The 22361-nt window shown below is 29.4% G+C and overlaps 1 protein-coding gene across 1 annotated transcript in view; it reads left to right on the top strand.

The window, feature by feature from the left end:
- LOC126856757 (uncharacterized) overlaps window positions 1-2803 on the top strand; it is a 265099-nt gene extending 262296 nt beyond the window's left edge. Inside the window, exon 11 of the mRNA XM_050605575.1 lies at window positions 1954-2803. The gene's annotated coding sequence lies outside the window, so the exon portion shown is untranslated. The remainder of the gene's footprint in view (window positions 1-1953) is intronic.
- Window positions 2804-22361: the final 19558 nt, after the last annotated feature.

The raw sequence follows: 22361 nt of genomic DNA, 5'->3' as shown, positions 1-22361 counted from the left end.
GGAAATGATCGTAAATATAAGGATTAATAAGATTCATTAATCGGAGCACCAGTTTATCATGGACGCTGCGCAAATGATTTTGCCATGCATACGTGCGAGCAATGAATTGCGATCGACGCGGAATCGTGCTCAACATACTCGGTAATCGCACGTGGATTAACGCGATACGCGAGCTACCGCGGCATGTAAAATGAATAATTAATATATTCAAATGAAACGCACTTAAACTCTATACAGCCACTCATCCGCCACACCCTTCCATCCTTCTAATATATAATTCTCATCCACGATGTGAGCGAATGTAACACACACTCTTGCACGCGCATTACCATCGATCGCGTAAACAGCAGTCTTCGCGACCGAATCCCCGGGCGAAGGGAACGGTTAAGGGAAGTAATCTTTTCTGTGAGTCAAATGCGCCGAGCAAGGCGATGATAATACAAGCTTTTTTTTCCTCCGGAAGCATTTGCTCGTGGTACACGATTTTTCTCGCGAAAGCAAATGATTGCGCCGCAGGATAGGCGAAGATGGAGTGAGACACGGATGTAAGATGTTTTTTTTTTTAAACTACGCGTTATATAAATTATTCAAACATTACCATATTTTTTAGAGAGAGAGAGAGAGAGAAATTTTCTTGAACTTTCTTGAACCAATTTTCTATTAAAATGTCGATATCTTAAATTTGAAATTGACTGTACGAGAATTAATTTTGAACAAACTTATTTAGAGACCAAAGTTTTTATTTTATAGTTTTATGTAGTGTTTATTAATATTTTTACATTAAAACAATTATTTATTAAAATAGTATAAAAAAATTATTTATTAAAATAGTATAAAAAAATAAGATAAAAAAAATTCAATGTCTTGCGTTGAATCGCGATAACAAAAAACTGGTCGCAAATTTATCAAAGAATTTGCCATTAAAATATAAATGAAACTGGATATTCTTAGATATACAGTAAAGTCGCACGTAACGCAAGTTTGTTTAACTAGAAAAAGCGAGCTCTTGATGCTTTTCATACTCGCTTTTATGTTTGTCTCAAAGTTTGTAACAATACCTCTGTAATTTTTCTAATTAACAAATGCAAATGCAAGCCAAGAAATTCCGCGACTATATTCAGAAAATGTCTTCAGAATGTTTCCTGTATCTAGAAAAAAAAACACGTAATGTTTATTAAATGTATAATTATAAAACAAACATTGTTAAGGGTGTATGTGACATATATCGAGATACTAACGAAAGCATTAAAATTTCATAGATTGTTCTACTATTTCTTCTGAATATTTGTGCAAAATCTAAGCACAATTCTCTTAATGGTTTGAAAGTTATTTAAATTTAAAGTTACTATTGATTCTTATAGAAAATCGCCTATTGTAGCACTTATTGACAAATTTGACAAAGAAAAAATATTACCAATGAAATAAAAATTTTCACATATATTGAGGAAATTCTAATAAATATTTGTGCAAAACTTGATTTAGATCCACTAATTCGTTTAAAAGTTATTTACTAAAAATTGTAGAAAAATATTATCTGTCTCTTTCTCTTTTTCTCCAAATTACTTGTTTTTCATTGTTTCTTGCAGTTGATTTCAGAGAGTATTCACAATCAAAAGTTTTTGCCGTAAATTAAGAAGAATATTAATTACAATTATTTTCTTTTACGAAGATGTCAAAATCCATATTATTTTGTGATACTTTAATTTTTTTCATAACCTGAATTAATTTTTTTAATTTTTCAAACAGTATAAACGTAAGAAACCTGTCTTTTTTTTAATTTTGACAATTTTTTGCTACTATTGTACAACCAGAACATCCTTAAAGATTAAGATAAGGAAATAATAATGTAAATATTAATTTTTTGTATTAGAGATTGATTTGTTTTACTTATACCATTCTCAGAATGTCTCAACATGATAAAACGTGCAAACATCATGTCATCTTCTTTTACAGATCATTTCATCCCGTGTCTGGATTTCTGTTCCGGATGCATTTGCACGTCGCAACGGACAGGCAGGTGCACAGATGCAACGATGCAGCTCAGTGCAATGATGCGGCGGATTGTGTACTCATCATCCGGATTACACATCATCACCTCGATCGGTGGTGAATTGGTGCGGGTAAAATCGTATCGATCCGATCTCGTCTCGATATGATCGCGTAATACCGTGCGATATCTCGCGTCGCGAAGATTTACAGTGCACGACGCACTGTCTCCGCGAATATGAAATCTCGAGGAGCTCGAGCATCGGCAGCTATCGGTACTTATAACGATTCCGAAAGGAGAACAAAATAGTGGATGAAAATCATAGCAGGAACCCTTAACAATCTCGAGAAGATAGTGGATGGAAGATTCTTCGTCGAGGTAAAAATTTATTAAAAGTGGGCCACTCTGTGTACAGTTGGTTAAGTTATTTTCGTTGAGATAAGTTTGTGAAAAATCGAGGACATTTTTTGCTCATCGTCGTCTGATGGTGAGGAAAATCCGCGTGTCGATAAGACAAGACGGGGTGCTGTGATGGCGAAGCCAATGACAGGTTGCAATATAGTATCCTTCAGAACTTTATCTACGAGGAAATGCCCTTCTCTTGACGTAAATTTTTATTTTCTCAAAAGCTTGACATAATGGCTGAGATGAACTTGTTTAAAATATTCTTCGTAAACACAACGTAATTACAGCTACCGTTATTAAAAATGTAATAATAATGATTCATGGTTTATTGCAAGTTCGATTATTACACAATATAAAGTATTTGTAAAATACCTTTAACAAATTACGTATAATAAATGTGTGTTTTTTTAGTAAATTATCGAAATATTTCCATTATTTACTATCGAGTATTTCAAAACGTACTGTGCTTTTTTAATTGACGAACACTAATTACTTTGTTTTATTACAATTAATTTGAGATATCTTATAAATTTAATCTGCATTGTTTTGAGAAAAAATTTATCAAATATTTTTACCGTGTATATTAATTTTTTATTGTAAGCGTTATTTCAGCGAAAATGATAAGATCATACTAAATATTAAGAAATATCGCGACAGGAAATTCGGCTGTTTTGCCATTGCAAAAAAATTCTATATTTAACTGATTTAACGCAATATAAAATATAACGTAGAAAATAATTAACAGTAAACAATAAATCATTATCAATCAAATTATCGCCCAACTCATTTAAAGCGATGAAGTTATCATCAGGCTGCTTTTTAATTTTCCAAACAAAGCAAAGGAATTTAAATATATTCTGATGTACATGAAAATTTAAAAAGAAAAAAATAATACACAACAATTTTTATATTCATTATTTTTTATATTTTGTGTACAAGAAATGAAGTACCTTTCTTCAATTATTATAATTAGTCGTAACACTTATATGGAATAATCATTTCACAGCAACAGCCTTCTGACAAAAAAAATTCAGATAAAATTAAATATAATTGAAACTTCTCTTTTACACAAAGCTATTCATGTTTTCTTTTCGATAGACGATAAAAACTTCAAGTGCAAGGAAAGAGAAATGTAAAAATCTATTGCTTTCATATTTCAGATAATAACTCTTGCACATAGCAATACTCATTTTTCTCATGCTAATTTTATTGTTTATTTTATGATGCTTTTTCATTTTTAATTAAATTTCCAGTGCGCTTTAATCCCTAAAGAAAAATACTTTAGCTATAAAAAAATTTATGTGATACATACAAAGAGGATTAATTACTTAATGTTCGCATGATCCTTTGATCATTAAGGCTCGCATGACTGCTTTTTAAAAAATAGATAACTTTACGTCGCGTCTCAAATATCGGAAGTAAACACAGCGACGCATCTATCGGTTTACTCAGGCATCAATAATCATCACGCGTCGTTGAATTATTGAGAAAGACCTTCAAACGCATCGTGGATGCAAAACGACGAAAAGACATTTTCCTGTACCATCCTTTTTCCCCTCCCCCTCTCTCATTCTCTCTTACTCCATCTCGCAATTTCATTCCGCGGAACTCCCTTTAGAAGTGCTTCTACACTCAAAATAGTGCCGTGAATTATTTGTGCGCCATTCGCCGCACCACGCCAAAATGAAGCAAAAGAGGGTAGAAAAGAAGAGAGAAGCCAGATGAGTTGCATACACGTAGAAGAGCGTAAACGAAACTAACGAATATGCCGCACGCGGATCTTGCGCTCGGCCGAATAAACTTGCACAACCTTGTTATAACTTTCAAGTAATAGTCGAGTCCGAGAAACGATGCCGAAAAGATGTACGGACAGATGTAGCTGTACAGGGTGTCCTGAAAGTAAGCACAGTGGTATCTGAGATTCAATCTCCGCAATCATGACATAAGAGGAAAGTGCATGAAGTTATGTTAAAGAAGACAAATCGTTTAATTGAGCGAGAAAAAAGTAATGTTAATTTATAATTTTGATATATCTGAGTCAATATTGAGGTACATACTATGTTAGATAATTCTATATCATTTTATTATTTTTTAAACAAATTATTTAAAAAACAAACTTACTTATTTTTATAAAAATATATAATAATTGCTGACAATTTGAATTCAAAATTCTATATTATGTATCGAGCTATATTTACATTCATTACTTTGACAGTACGCGGCTGTTTTACTGTTCGCTAGTGATTAGTCTTTGTTTTTAGACCAGAATGGTAAATTGGTTACGTTAATTATAACAGTAATATTTGTTTAATTTAAAAAAATGCATTGTATTAATAAAAATATGCTTAATGGCTATCATAACTTTAATAATCTTTAATGCGCATAGGCGATGTTCGCGATTGTTGCACGTGACCCGTGCATTTAGTGCATATCTTTGCATTTGATGTTAAGTATAATTTATATTTTTTAGTGAAAAATGTATCGTAAACAGAGATATATCAAGTTAAATTTGTCTTTTATTTTTTAAAAACTTGAAATTTAAAATTTTTGTTTAAAAATTTTTCTAGTTAGAGCTACTTTATAATAATAAATGATGTAGAAATGTTTTACGGAAAGATCCAGTAAAAGTGGAAAAATAAATGTTTTGTTAATGCAGTCTTTTTTGAAAGAGTGCATGTACTGCGTAACAAGTACAGATGGTACTTTCACAGTATACTGAAAAGAAATGTACTCTCGCATGCAGCGTTCGGGACACCATGTACAGAATATGAAAGAGGATGGGTCCAATTTGGATATAGCCGAGAAGGATGCTTCTTTTTTTTTGCCGACGAAGTACCCGTCCTCTTTTCTTTTCTTCCTATTAGTTATTTCACGGCAATAGCGCGTATTTCTTTACTATTCAAAGCGAACTATCCAATATTCGCGGTACGTATTGACGTAAGTGTCAACAAGGACTCGTTATTTGTTTGCTAAAAGCAAACCAAAGGCTCGACCTAGTTAGCAGAAAGGCGTGCAATTTTTCGCACAAGTGGTTCGGTCTGTAGGCTCTCACGGAATATTTAATTGCATTTAAAATACATTTTTTTTTCTACTGTAAAGTGCATTTCATGTTGTTTAGTAAAAACGCCTTTATCCGAGGATGATGAAACCAATAATCAATTTACTTTATATAGCGACAATACTCTAACCCGCGATATAAATTAATCTATGAGATTAATTCTTTTTTTTAATTTTTCATCGACATTATAATTTAGAGATTTATGATTCCAAGTTGTTTAAATCTTAAGGGGTCTGACCACTCTGACTGCTGACAAATAATTATTTTTATTAATTTTAAAAAATTTGTAAATTCTTATTTTTTAAAATTTGTAAATTCAAAAGTATAAGACAAAATTTATTTATTTTTGGCCACATAGTGTGGCTACAATGTAGAGTACGATTTTTGTTATGAGTTGATTAATTATTTTTTTATTAATTTTTTTCTTGTCAAATTTCTATGAAAAATACGATTTTTTTTCTTTGGCTCACCGTTATTTTCTCACTAATAGGAAAAAAAATTCGCTACATTGTAGCCACATTATTCACGAATAAGCAAAATTTTTTTTTTTTTTTTTAGATTTATTATAACTCAGATAAACTTATCGACAGCTATGCGCGTGGACCTCCACGGCACAGTTGCAGCGCCGCCATTTTAAAATATTTTTCGTTAAAACTTATAAGAAACATTCTTAAAATCCTAATCTACTATGTAGCCAAAAATAAATAAATTTTTTTTTATACTTTCGAATTTACAGATTTTTAAAAATAAGCCCATTTTTCAAGCGATCAGGGTGGTCAGACCCCTTAATGGAAAGAGTGAACTCTAATTTATTTGTAATTAATTTTTTAAATAATGTACTTTCACCAATTGCAAAATTTTTACTATAATTATAAAATTGCTTTCTCATCAACAGTAACAAATTAATATTTTTTTTATTTCTTAAGATTTTCTGCGTGTACTTTCTATTACTATATAATTTTTATAATTAAAAATGTTTTCTTTGTTGTGCTCAATAAGACATGCAAAAATAATTGAATCTTTGCAATTTGTCTTCATTAAGGCAAATTTTCTTGATTAAAATTATAAAAATATTATGGTTATGCTGTTTTTTATTATTCATTATTTATTATTATGTGTCACGATGATTATTTAATCAAGACTGTAATTTTTGTCAAATAAAACTAAGGGGCTCGAATAATATCGGACGTTCTCCAAATTGGACCATTCTATTTCCGTGCTACCGCATTACCTATCGAAATTATTGTACATCAGATTATTCCAAGAAACTTGTGATGTGAGGAAACGTATCAAACGCAGCGTACGTTAAGAGAAGTTTTATCTATACAATACATTATATACATATACATATATGAAATATACATAGACTCAATCACGATAAGATATATTTTTATATGTAAATATGGCGTTTCTTCTTGTTATCTTATTAATATTTTGCCGAGGCGGTAGGCAGAGACTAATTAAATCTCAATCGAAGATTTACGGAGATGGCGAACATGTCTGTCGCGAGAGTCGTTGTAATTCGTACATTTTTCCTGATACTCAAGGAAAGATTATGAGCAACGTGCGAGGAGAGAACAAAGACGCTTAATTAATGTCCTGCAAACATCCTGTGATTATTAGGCACGATCGGTACTTCTTCTCTCGTTCGTTCATTCTCAGCTCTTGTTGGTCAGTAGATCAATTGTCAGACTTGTCTATTACGATAACCAAGAATAAATAGCATAATAATGACTCAGATATAACTTTTCATCAATTCTAAGATTATTACACGGAGATGTTTCCGTCAAACTTATTACTGCCACGAGAGAATATTGTTTCTCTCGATAAAGAAAGAGAGAAAGAGAGAGAATACAAATTAAATGCAATTAATAGCTTGTTGTTGTATTAAGTTTTATTGTGTCGAACTAAATTTTAACAAAATCAAAGTTTTTGGTATATAATGTATTTAAAAATACAAAGTTAGTTAAAAATATTATAAAAATTATTGGACATAAATTGAAAATTTCTACAAACATGTAAATCTAATGAGAATATTGGTTTATTACATTTTAAAAAAAGAATATATATATATATATATATATATATATATATGTATATATATATTATTTTAATAATTTATTATAATTTATTATTTTAATAAACAATAAGAGTTCAGTTTTTTTATTCCTGTATTTTTTACGCTAATATATTGTTCATTAAAATAATAAATTATAATAAATTATTAAAATAATAAATAAGTTCTATTAAGCTCTAAAATATTTTAATATTCCAATGCTTTATGTAATGTTTTAAAACGAAGTTAATGTTTTGAAACGAATAGAATACAGAGAAACTTATAGAAATTTATTAATTATATTAATAAATATTATATCTAATATTTAATTTAAAAAAAAATTGTTTTAAGAATAATATTTAATTTTTTATTACAGTAAAAATGATATCGCAAGCTATTCTTTTTCTCCTTAATGCATTTACAGTCTGCATTTTGGATTAATATCTCGAAAGAGGGGCGAAGCGCTTGGACACACGTATGAATCATGTAAATAACTTCATTAATCATAGACGAGCCGCCAGCTCAATATATAATGCCGATCTTATCATATTTCCTAAGATCTAATTATTCGATAGGATTACCTTATAGAGTGTCGTTGTAAGGATTAATCGTTTTGCAACGAGAAATCCTGATACGAGTCGCAACCGATCCTCTCTTATCACCGGTATCGTTCCGAGTCCTATATCATCCTTATCAACCGCCGTTTCACACTGCCACGTTATCAGTCGAACGTATGTACCAATCGTGCCTAACACTGTCATACGACAGTTATATGTACGTGTAGAGCGAATTTTCCATGTGAGCACATATATGCAATATGTCTATAATACATTGGCTTCAAAAGAATCGAACGAAGCTTGTCTCGGACGTCTTGAGATATCAAAAGGGATATTCATAGTACGTTATACGGCATTCAAATATCTTTGAAAGGAATTTGCATTTTACGATAGACTAAAAATATTTGAAAATGATTCTTTACAGAATCGCGATCGGTTGACCGAGAAATATTTAATATCCTGTTAAAAAAAAAAAAATCTCGAGTTAGCAGGCGAATAAAAAAAATTACTATTGGAAAATTACGATATCTCCGAACAGCGAAAATAAAGCATTTATTTTATACAAATTAAGTTAGAAAAAAATAATATATACATTATAATATTTATAGCACACATCAAATTTTTGTAACAGATATGGATTGTCATTTTAGATTACATTTTCGATGCGTTTGTTATTTGAAGATTCATTGCAAAAAATCTCAACAAAAATTTGAATTATTTGTCACAAAGCCTAACTTAAAGCTCAGGGTTTAAGAACTCAACGAGATATTTCTTATCAAAAAGTTAAATCAAACATTTCTGTCGTCAATGAAAGTTTTAATTTGAAGGGTTTATACAGCTGAGGAATTTCACTCGTATTTACATCGGATTATTACATCGGATTTACTTTATACTTAAATCGCACACCATATTACGATATCCGCTTAGAACGTTACTACGAAGATAAAAAAAAAAGGCTGAAAGAGAAAAAAGAATAGAACCCATGAGCCAATTTGGATGAAGGAAATTTCAGCTATTTCGCAGTTGGTCGGTTACAGAGAAACGAATTTCCCGATTGATTACCGCTGTCTTCCGTTTTTTTTTTTTCCTTTATCTTCTTCAATCTGTTCACTTCTCTGCGCAAATTGCGATGGAAAAAGTTCGCATTGGTGTACATAAGTTGAACGATATTAGTACTTATTTCAAAATTTCGAGCAATCGCAACCGTAGCTAGGATCAAGATATGCGTCTTGCACTAAAAATAAAATTATGTCTATGTGACGTCGTTTCAACTATCCATTATTCTAAACATTTTGTATTATTTCTCAATCAATAAATTAAACGTTAAGTCAACATTAAATTTGGGCAACATATTTATTATAAAAAAACAAGATCTAAGCGTAATCTTAATTACTTATTGTTATATATTAATCTTTAATCTTGAAACTTTATCTTTTTGATGGGAAGTTATAAATTAATGAATGTATTAATTGGTTAATTAAATAGTTTCTAATAAAACAATCGTAATCAGATATAAAATGAGATAAAAAATAACTTATAAAAATCTTAATAAAAATTATATTAATATTAATATGAAAATGTTAATAAAAATTATATTAATATTAAAAGAGAAAATATGATTTTTGTTTTTATTAATAATAATTTTTATTGCTTGAGAGATAAATTTCGCATTTCATTGAATATGCGATCTTTTGTCGCGTTTTGTACTATGCAATGTTTAACATCAATGGAAACGGTTTTACGAAACGTTCTATCTGGAAGTAACAGCTGTCGAGCTACAATATAAATATGCATGTCGGTCATCCAGTTTTTGAAACTCGTTATACAAAAAAGAAAAAAGAAAAAATAGCGTAAAAGTCTTTTATAGAAATTGCTGTAGAAAACTTTCAAAGCGGAGCGGACAGCTCGATCGCGAAAATTCTCAGTTTGCAGAGCTCTCGACAACCACGACCACGCATGTGCGCAGTCGTGCTCGTGATAAATCCTACAGTTCCGGTGACTGCATGCCCAGGTTTTTTTCCCCCCGCACGTTCTACTTCCGTAGCGTGTAAAAAATCCAACCGGACAAAGTTTGGACGACGCGATCCGACGCGATCCTCGTGCTTGTGCCAACGGACGACTGGTCGATCCGGGTCACTTTTTGAGCAGCTGCAATCGCACATTCTTTCCGCGGTTTCGTCGACCTGCACACAATCTCCCCCTGTTGTTCGCATTTTTCGAATACTTTTCGCGAGACAAATTTTGATGAAGAAGCAAGTTTTTCTTGATGGCAATTTGGTACGCTTTCGATTGAGAAGAAGCCAATTAAAAACGTTTATTACAAAAATTATGTGTGATACGTGGTAGATGACTATGTGTCAAAAAAGATCTTTGATTTTATTTTAAAAAAAAGAATAAATGAAATTAAATAAATAAAATTTTTTATAAGACAATTTATCAACTCTCTCAACGCAAATATAAATTATGTAATCAATATATTTTTGTTTTAAATTAGATTTTTTAATTAAATTTATATTTAAAATAATCGCATTTTTCTCGAATACTTTTCGCGAGACAAATTTTGATGAAGAAGCAAGTTTTTCTTGATGGCAATTTGGTACGCTTTCGATTGAGAAGAAGCCAATTAAAAACGTTTATTACAAAAATTATGTGTGAAACGTGGTAGGTGATTATGTGTCAAAAAAGATCTTTGATTTTATTTAAAAAAAAAGAATAAATGAAATTAATTAAATAAAATTTTTTATAAGACAATTTATCAATCTCTGTCAACGCAAACATAAATTATATAATCAATATATTTTTGTTTTAAATTAGATTTTTTAATTAAATTTATATTTAAAATAAGAGTAAAAGAATTGTGTGTGTTAAATTAATCAAAAATCAAAGAAGGAACATGTTGATTGCAGGTTCTTTTTGAACCAACGTCAACAACAAACGTCAACGGACGAGAGAAACATTTCTGTGAATAGGACACGGGCAAATCTGCAAAATGCATTTTGACTCAGTCCTGTTTCGTTTCATCCGTCGCGCGTCGAGCACTGAAATTTTAAGTCCTCAATTACGTTGACGCGAAAGTCGACGTCGGCAAAGTTGCCGCCGTATATACGAGCGTCACATGGGACTGCCATTGCGAACGAATGCATCGGACCTATCAACGGGAGTCATATAACATCCGGAAGGGGCGAATCTCGTAAACAAGATGATCCGCGTAATAATAGAGACTTTGTCCGCGTCATGCGAATTTTACGACGGAATCAAAATAGCATCGAAATGGAGATCCACCGTCGAATACAGGATCCATTCTATATGCGTTATAGCGACTTCATAGCTCACAATCATTTTAATTCGCTCTAAAATTCTTCTAATTCGAACTGCGTGACATATATAATCATCGGAAATACATTTTAACGCAATGGCTCTAATTTTAATTTTTCAATCCGTCGGGAATGTTGCGAGTTTACCCAAAATATATGATATTTAATATATTTAATATAATAATAATTATTTTTTTTTATTGAAAATTATAAAGATATGTAATATGTAATATGTGTGTGTGTGTGTGTGTGTGTGTGTGAAGGCAAATAATAAGAACAGCTCTTTGGGCAAAAACTTAATTATCAAAATTTAAAAAAAAATTATTATTACTCAAAGTTTTGCAACAAAAGACAAAAAGCCTATTGTGCTCTCTAGGATAAAGAAAATAATAGGAAATATTTTAAATATCATTGACCCCTGTTATTTATACATAATTAATATTTTATCATATGTTATACTAGTCGAATTGATTATATATAATTATTTGTAGGAAGGAAAATGTGAGAAGAGAAATTATTAATTATATCAATATGTATTGAAATTACAAATTATATTACATGTATTATATTTAACTTTGTTGTAATCAACCATCCACGATAAAGCAAGGATGTAAACAGAGATATGAAATATTTATTATGCACAACGAAAAATAATTTATGACCAATGTTTGTTTAATTTTGATATGATAACATTTATATATGTATGGAAATAACATACATAAAATATCAATAAAGCGACAGAGACCTGGCACGTTGCTCCAATTCCAGTCATGTAAAGGACCGATATTAAAGTAATCGTAAGTTGTATAGCTGTTTATATATAAACCCGTACTCAGATACGTTAATATTTAAGTAATACGTTAAGATTCCTCGCACTTACATCACCGCTGTATATAAATTACGAATCGAGAATTAATCAACGCTCATGATCAAATGGGGCGTATTCACTTCAAAGCTGTATATGTAAAGCAATTGTGAGTTATTAAATAAACAGTTTGGAAGCACAAGCAAAAACGTTTCAGAAATATTTTATCCCGATCCAAGCAGATAACTTTAAATTAAATAGATGGCACTAAGATTGACTTATTCAATATAGATTAAAATGTATATTACATCATTGTTTAAATGATTATTATTAGCAAAAAACAATTACTTTAATCTTTTCTAGAAAAGAATTCTAGAAGCATATTTTAAGATATGAATGGATATGCATAATTATTTTTATAGGAATGTTGCCTTTGTATAACATGATCATAAATTAAAACAATAAAATGCTATACAGGATGTCCCATTTTAAAAGTTCCACCCTCATAATTTTTCAGGATCAACGTTTGAAGGAAAACGATTCGGATAAAAGTTGTAGGAGACAAAGGAGACTATCTAATAGTGATCTTGGATTTAACATTAAAAGTCATTTTCAAGGTCATTTGAAGATCAACTTATGTTTTTTAAATGGAAAACCCCATTTTTTATTACATATTCGTGTAGCTTATCTCGAGAGCTTTTCAAAACACTATAATAAAATATTTTTTTATTAAGAATTTTTTGAGTTATTTTGTATCTTAATCTGACATATTTTAGTATGAAATATAAAACATCTCGAAAATTATTTAGTGATAATTGTTGATAATTGTATCGTAATAATTTTATGTATAGAATAATAAGATGAATCAAATGGTGTACAGAAAATAATTGTTTTTAAAAAAAAGTATGTAATTATTTGCAATATATTTTTTTATAACAATTATTTATTTTTTCTTTACACCATTTGATTCGTCTTATTATTCTGTACATAAAAGTATTACGATACAATTATCGAACTAAATAATTTTTGAGATATTTTATATTTTATACTAAAATATGTCAGATCCTGAAAAGTTATGAGGATGGAACTTTTAAAATGGGACACCCTGTATATATACATGTTGCACATTTTTCAGAGAATTTTTTGAAATATAATTAAATATAAAATAAAATAATTATTACATTTCTTTTAAAAAGAGATCTGTTTTCTTTATCAAAGATATTCAGATTTTATCACATGAGACAAAAGCTTATAAAAAATATATTTGCATATATATATTTCTATTTTATTTATAAAATAATTAAAAAACTTTATAATAAAATGTAGATCAAAAAAGACAAAAAAGAAACTTTGATAATAATAATATAAATTATTAATAAATAATAGTAGTTTTTTATTACTATAAAAATACTAATTTATGTTAGGATATATTGCAAAAAAATCTGCAAAATATTTTTTTTATTTGTTATTAATTCTTATGAAGATTAAGGAAAAAAGGCATGCAAGATTTCTTCCAAGAATCTTTTAATAAATGTATATTTGTGGAAAATTTTTCCCACAACTTTTTATTTACTACATTTAATTAATGTTTTATTTGCGCGCATGTGCAGCATGCATGTGCTAATTAAATTAAATTATTAGCCATTGATAGTTTTTATATTATTTATTTTCTGATGTTATCTTCTTATGTATTATAAAATTTATTTTTGTCGAAAAAAGTTATTACTTCTCCTCCCTCCTTTTTTTTATTTATATAAATTTATATAAATTTTTTATGTTTTACACACACACACACACAACAGAACACAAAAAATTTAATTTTCTCTTAATATTATTATTACAATATTTAAGTAAAATTTAATAAATACATGCCTATATAAATAGACACAATTATGTCTTCGCATAACATTCGCGTAATAATATCACATATGGCAAAACATATTTTGTAAGCAACAAAGGTTAACAAAGATTTTATTTCGTAAAACGTGTTGTTGTATTGTAACGCGCTCTGTTACTATTTTATATAAAACACTCTCTTTACGTAACCTTTGTAAAGTACATAGATGCATAAAGTCCGACCATTTAAGAGCGATGCTTAATACAGCCGACAGTGGATTACGCACGAATGTGCGCATCGCATGGTGACGTCGAGTGCACTTGAGGACAATGCAAATCGTTGACGGGAAAGGATGAGGGATGATAAATATTCACCGGCTAAATACATGTCGATTAATCAAACGCGGAAGAATGCAGATACACCTGGCATCGCTTCGGCATCGTGCGGCTGTCGCCATTGTTCCGCTGCTTCTCTAATTGTCGGCATTTGTTCCGCAAAAATGCGCGATTAAAATCAAGCTACAAAAATCAAAGATTTTTTTTTAAATACCGAGATCTTTACATAAATTAAATAATTCTATTATTTATGAAATGTTTAATAAAATTGCACATTTAACTTGTTAAATGTTTTAATAAATCTTTGATTTTTTTAATTATATTGTTAAATTGTGATAATGATACATGGAAAATCTAATTTTTATAGTTGTAATTTTTTACACTAGCTTTGGATTTGGATTTTTGATCGCACATAATTTTTAATAATACATGATAAATATAATAATAATAAAATTATAATTTTTTTATAGATATAATATAAGCAAGCAAACGAGAATGCTTGATTAAACACAGAAGAATACAAATGAATTTAACTTTTAAAACAAATTTCTATAATTTTTGTAAATTCCCGTTTCAAATAAATAGATGTATATTAAAAAAAAAAAAAATACCTTTCCCTCAAAAATACATTCCCATTAATGTAACACAATACACAATTAAACTTTTCGTACAAAACTTTTGGAAATACGCGAATATAAGATCGTCAAACGCACACTCGACAGACAAATTGTTGGTCTGTAAAATATCTAGTAAGCCATCGTAAATCTGGCAGAGAGATTTCTCTCTCACACCTGCAAATGATAGTTTCTTCAAAGTTTCGAGTTTATGCTTAGCCGTATGGTGCAACTATTTGCACGCCGTGTGTACTAAAATTAAAAGGGCTGTTAAATCCAAATATTAAGTTTGATGCGGCACATAAAAAAATAATGATATTAAAATAATAACGGTATTGGTTTCCTATTTTTTCCCTCTAACTTTTATTTAAATAAAAGAATTTTATTTTTTTTAAATATTTATCTTGTTTTCTATTCTTCTGATACTCTCTGTGTACTTTCTTAAATATTTATAGTGAACAAATTTAAATTTATAGAAAACAAATTATTAATGGTATTATACACTTTTTTGACTAACGCAAATAGAAATGAGTTTAAAAAAAAAAAATATTAAAAGTTAAACACATTAGAGATTATAAAAAACTAATGTGCAATAAAACGTTTTATTAATAAAAAAAAGAGGATATTAAAAAATTGATTAAAAATTAATTAAAAAATTAAGAAGTTAATTAAATAATTAAATAATTTAGAGGAAAAAAATAACGACGAATTCTGGATCATTCTGCATACAAACTTTTATAACGAATTGAAATTCTTACTTTTGATCACGAGCCGGCTTACGATAATATCGCGATTGTGTAATCCGGATTTAATTATACATGCAAAATAGCAATGCAAAATAATCCAAGTATTTTATACGCTTGTAAATCGCATGCTTAACTCACTGTGCCTTGCAATACTTTATATATAAGACAAATTTCGAATTTTTAATCTTGCTGTTTGTTTTAACATTTTCTTTTCAAAGATCCGTCTGATTTTTTCACAACTTCTTAATATAATCCTTCAATTATAATTTTGTTGAGATAAAATTTCTGGACAAATTATAAATGTGAAGAATAAAATATTTTACCTACTAGAGCAACGAAACGAAATTTATGGAAAGAAGCTGATTCCTATTATATATAAACGCGGCTTACGTTTATTATTGCCAGTGGCAGAATTTTATTATAGTAATATGAAAATTTATGCATTTAAAAATCCAAACGGAAGCAAAATGCCATAAACGAGCGCGAGAAAAGGCGCGGCGGTCGTAGAATACGAACGGCAGTCGAATGCAGAAGAATCTCGACTGTATTCCCGACGAAAAATAAAGCAACACGATGGTTGTGCGCGGGTCGCGGATCGCATAACGGCATTATATCGAGTTCATTTGAATTCCGGACGCGTCACGCCGAATATTAAAAAAAAAGCCGAAATTAAATCTGGCGCATTCGATGCACCGCGTCCTCGCTGTATTATTCCACAATTCCGCTTCTGTCGAGCCACCCCTTCCCCTCTCTTTCTCTCTCTCTCTTTCTGTCTCTTTTCCTCCCGTTCTCTCGCTCCTTCATCTCTTATGGACGAGAATGGCGGATTTATGGTGGCCGGTTAAGAGCGGAATAAAAGCGAACCTTTCGGCCGCTCGTATTCGGCCACTCATAGTTCTCGTCCTAACGTTTATCGCTCGCACTTTGACCCGCGAAGACCACCTGCTATTTTTCAATTGCCCGTAAAATCGATCTTGTCATAGTGAAATAACAAGAGGAGATTTACAAAAATCTTATTCAAATTATAATTTTCTTAATCTAATTTCTTAATAAATGTTGCAAAATAATTATTATCATTAATTACTTTTAAAAACTTCTTCCATTTCTGCATGGCTTACATTACTTTTTGTTACACTATCGATAAACAATTACAACTCACATACGATCATCTCATTACTAGTTAGATAAGCAAAATTGATTATTTGAAATTAATTATTTTAATTTTTTATTTTGTCCAAATATTATTTTAGTTCCGTCCTATAACTTCATATTTGCTTGTTCAGTTTCATTAGCAACAGTTTACTCTTTGCATAAACTTTGATCAAACATTTATCTTTCTAAATTTGATTTAAATTGTTATTCATAGAAAATGCTCTTTCGGATTTGACTATTATATCTTCGTGGATTCTTTTTTTTTATTTCTTACGCAAATTCATGCGGACAAAGCCGTGCAATAATATCCGAGACGTAAAATGGCATGTATTTCCTTTAACGTGAGTCGTTAAAGCATGTTAGAATAAGAATTATGCGAGCGCGTTTAACGTCAGATCAGGGAATCGACTTCGACAGGCAAGTGAAAAGTTACGTGAAAGCGAGACGAAATCACGAGAGAGAGAGAGAGAGAGAGAGAGAGAGAGAGAGGCTGGCGATCCTTCGCGACGTGATTTGGAGTCGTTTCGCACGAGATAAAGTGCCGATCGATATGTTCTGGTCGGTAGAAAGATTTACGTTTCGCGAAGCATCCATAAAATCGACACCCTCATCGGAAGCATCTAATCGGAGTATTTAAGATCGAATCCTCGCCATGATTCTTTAATCCGGGAACCAGGGAGTTTTTGCTGCAAAATTCTATGCAAATGATTTTCCTTTCGGAAAATTGCCCCTTTAGTATATAAATGCAAGTTGGCGCGGCGAGGGGTGGGTGGGGGGAGGGGGAAGGGTTATGCATTTTAGAAGCCGCCATTTTAGAAATTAGTTTTCGCCAAATATCTCATCAACGGGTTGATCCCAACGACAAAAATAATTACGACCATACATGCTTGATAAGACATAGCAGTTGCTGTTGCGGTGAGTTGAATGCCTGATGCGTAAAAAAGAAAATCACTCGGCACTATTCCTTCCTTCGTCCTTGCTTGCCCTCGTCCTTGACTTTAGAAGAGATGCACGCGTCACACAAGTCGCAAAGTCGGAAAGATTGAAGTAGTGAGTGTCACAAGCTAGGTATATTATGCTATATTATATACATCCTATACAAAAAAGTTTTATATAAAAAAGGAGGGAAATTTTATTTTCTACAAAAATGGTTATGATTACTTTTGTCGTAGGATCAACCGTTTACAAGATATTTGGCAAAAACTAATTTCCAAGATGGCCGCTGAAGCGTAATCCTCCCCGCCGCGTCAACTTGCATTTACGCTCGGAGGCCACCCCTGAACAATTTCTAAAAAAAAAAATCCTTTATGTAAAATTTTGCATTATGAACAGCTATGTTTTGTTCCCTAATTTCTGGACTACTTCTGCCATTCACGATCAAAAATGGGAAATGTTTGTACAAAAACAAATCACTAATTATGTATTACATTGGAAATAATATATCGCATTCTGAACATAACTGCATTCTTGCGGAAAATTAAATGCTTGTCGCGCGTAAATTAATTATTAACGTAGGCCGTAAGCTCTCCGTTAGATGCTTTAATTATAAAATAATCCTTCGTGATTTTATGTTGCGTTAGACTTTATTAAAACAACGAAGAGAGAAAAATAAAGATTTTAATTTAGAGAAGAATTTAGAGAAAAATTAAAAAATTTAGAGAAAAGTTAACAAAAAAAAATTTAATGAGAAGTTTAAATACAAAAAGATACTTATAAGATTAATAAAAGAATTTAATACTTGAAAAAATTATGAACAAAATTTTATAACAAAATTTACATCTAGAAGATAAATTTTTGTCGTGATAAATGTTATGTGTATTGCATGTACGTATGTATGCATATATATATATATATATATATATATATATATATATATATATATATATGTATGTATGTATGTATGTATATTATTACGTTCGCGCGATGACTTCAAGATAAATCGAACCGTACGATACAACCAACACTCGCGAAGATAATAAAGAACACTTAATTATAAAAGAACAAGAACTTTAAAATCAACAAAACGATATAAACTGAGAATAGAAATAGAGAGCAGAGAATATTGCTTTAATCACAAATACGTCCGCGCAGATTCATGTCTATCACAAGACTCAGATGGCAGCTGTTCTTCCGAAAATGTCCGTCGTTGTTGATAAACAAACCATGATGACAAGCTTAGAGATGATTTGCCATTTTCATATCGATATCACACACATCGAGTACAGTGGATCTCTTGCAAGGACGTAACAATATATATATAATTTATTATGCATATATATATATATATATATATATATATATATATATATATACATATGCATAATAAATAATATTTGGACAAAATAAAAAATTAAAATAATTAATTTTAAATAATTATTTTCGTTTATCTAATTAGTAATGAAATGATAGGATTGTGAGTTGAATTGTTTATTAATAATGTAACAAAAAATAATGTAAAATCATGCAGAATTAAAAGAAATTTCTAAAAATAATTAATGACTACATTTTACAATTATTTTACAATTTTTTGTTAAAAAATTAGATGAAGAAAATTATAATGTATAATTTGAGTAAGATTTTCTTAAATCTTCTCTTGTTATCTTACTATGACAAGATCGATTATTATATATACATTATATATATATATATATATATATATATATATATATATATATATTATATTGCATTTATATTTATTTATTATATTCATATATTTATATAATTATATATTTATCATATATATATATATATATATGTATATATATATATATATTGCATTTATATTTATATTATATTATATTATATTTATTTATTATAGAAAATATAGAATACTTAAATATCGATTTTAGAATAAAATCCTATTATTATACTATTGCTTAAACTATTATCTAACATATGAAAGTTTACAGTGGAATAATCATAATATGATGATAATCGAAACGTATACCATTGCAAGAACCATCGATTCGAATAGCAAGATGTGCTATAAAATTTAATGGGAGATACAATATAGATAAAATACACATTCCATGTTTTTTCTATTGATGAGAAGAATGCAAAAAATATTGTTCTTTATTATTTTCGTACATGGTCATCTGCAGGAGCGTCATTTTTATCATTCAAAAAACCATCGTGTAGGCAATGTAAGTGTGTACGAATAAACACAATTGCCATATAAATTTGCTAGCGTTTAGGTTTTACTACATACTTAAATAAATAATTTTGAGAACCGCGATTTAGGTATTCTGGTTGCTCTCCATGAGTAAAACGAAAGAGATTTCTTTTGTTTAAATCGCGAATATTTGCTTTTTGCATAATCGAACAAAAAGAATAATGCATATTATTTTTTTTAATGCATTTGATAACATGCAAATCATTAATTATTTGGTTTATCAATCTTTTCTCTATCAATAATAAAATTAATTTTTATTTAACTTACATTTTGTATTTTTGGTATTTGACCGGTAATTTAAGGATGTTCTGGATGTACAAAAAATTAGTAGCAAAAAATTGTCAAAATTAAAAAGAAAACATGTTTCTTACGTTTATACTGATTGAAAAATAAAAAAAAATAAATTTGGGTTATGAAAAAAATTAAAGTATCACAAAATAATATGGATTTTGACGTCTTCATAAAAAAAATAGTTGTAATTAATATTTTTCCTAATTTATGGCAAAAACTTTTGATCGTGAATACCTTCTGTAATCAACTGCAAAAAACAGTAAAAAACGAATAATTTGTAGAATGAGAGAAAGAGACAGATAATATTTTTCTACAATTTTTAGTAAATAACTTTTAAACGAATAAGTGGATCTAAATCAAGTTTTGCACAAATATTTATTAGAATTTCCTTAATACATGTAAAAATTTTTATTTCATTGCTAATATTTTTTTCTTGTCAAATTTGTCAATAAGTGCTATAATAGGCGATTTTCCATAAGAATCAATAGTAACTTTAAATTTAAATAATTTCCAAACCGTTAAAATAATTGTATAATTCAGTTTTTGCGCAAATATTCAGAAGAAATAGTAGAACAATCTGAATGAAATTTTAATGCTTTTATTAGTATTTCGATATATGGCACATACATCCTTAATCGCAATATAAAATCCGAAAAAAGTGTTGCCAGCTAACTGCCTCGTATATATTTTAATTTCACATTCTCGCATAATTTTCGACATTGCATTTTCTCAATGCATGCACATATCCACCTTGTTAGAATGCTCATTATATTACGGACAAGCAACGAAGGTGTCTTGGTCGACAGAATACGAGCACGACAGTTAATGGCTTCATTAATACGAGGTAACATCTGCGTGAAAGGTGTCTGTCGGAAATCTCCTGCAAAACTTCGAAACTCGGTTAAGAGCAGAAACATCTCGCTCCTACATATTGCAATGCGGATATTTCACGTACACGTCTCGTACACGATTCCTTCTTTTTCCTTTCTCATACTACGAGCGAGAAACAAAGAAATGATATCAATAAAAATTTAGCAATAAAAGTACTAATAGAAAAAATTATATATAAAATAAATCACAGTCTATCAATTCTGAAATTAAAAACATCTTTAAATATATATTTCAAAAATATTTATATAAAAGAAATAAAGTATATATATAAATTTAATTTTTAATTAATAACTACATATATATATGTATAAATTTAATTTTTAATTAATAACTACATATATATATATATATATATATACATATATAGTTATTAATTAAAAATTAAATTTATACATATATATATATATATATATATATATATATGTAGTTATTAATTAAAAATTAAATTTATATATATATATATACTTTATTTCTTTTATATAAATATTTTTGAAATATATATTTAAAGATGTTTTAATTTCAGAATTGATAGACTGTGATTTATTTTAATTATATATATATATATATATATATATATATATATATATATATATATATGTAATTATTAATTAAAAATTAAATTTTTATAAAATTAAGTATATGATTAATAATAATATATGCAATTAAATAGTTCATTAAATACATTAAAATTTAAATGAAAATTTAAATACATTACAATTGATATGATATAAATTAGCGTCAAACTCAGTCGAGCGCGTGCTTATGTAAGTATTTATTAAATTAACATACAAAATATATTATTAATACCTACTACATTATATAAAACTTTATTACGGTTTACAATGGCCGCCCGGTTAACGAATGATGCTAGTACTTAACACTCCTCGCTGTCGCGAGGGAGATTTGTCAGTTTGCAATCGATACCTGTCGGTCGATCATACATCGCGCGATTCCGTCGCGGTTGAATTAATTATACCATCGATCACTTTGTATTCTTTTCCCTGGCGAGCACGAAGCGCTCGTACATCATATTGCGTCACCGCTATGAAAGAGAACAGGGCTCGGTTCCACGATAAAACATAGCGTGTAGCGCATACTCTGTAGCGGACTCTGCGCATATCTCCTCTATTTTCTTTCACAA

Source organism: Cataglyphis hispanica, chromosome 2 (assembly GCF_021464435.1).
Source record: "Cataglyphis hispanica isolate Lineage 1 chromosome 2, ULB_Chis1_1.0, whole genome shotgun sequence".
In the NCBI taxonomy this organism is placed as follows: Eukaryota; Metazoa; Arthropoda; class Insecta; order Hymenoptera; family Formicidae; genus Cataglyphis; species Cataglyphis hispanica.
The sequence above is the reverse complement of the archived record's forward strand: the minus strand, read 5'-3'. Positions and strand labels throughout refer to the sequence as shown.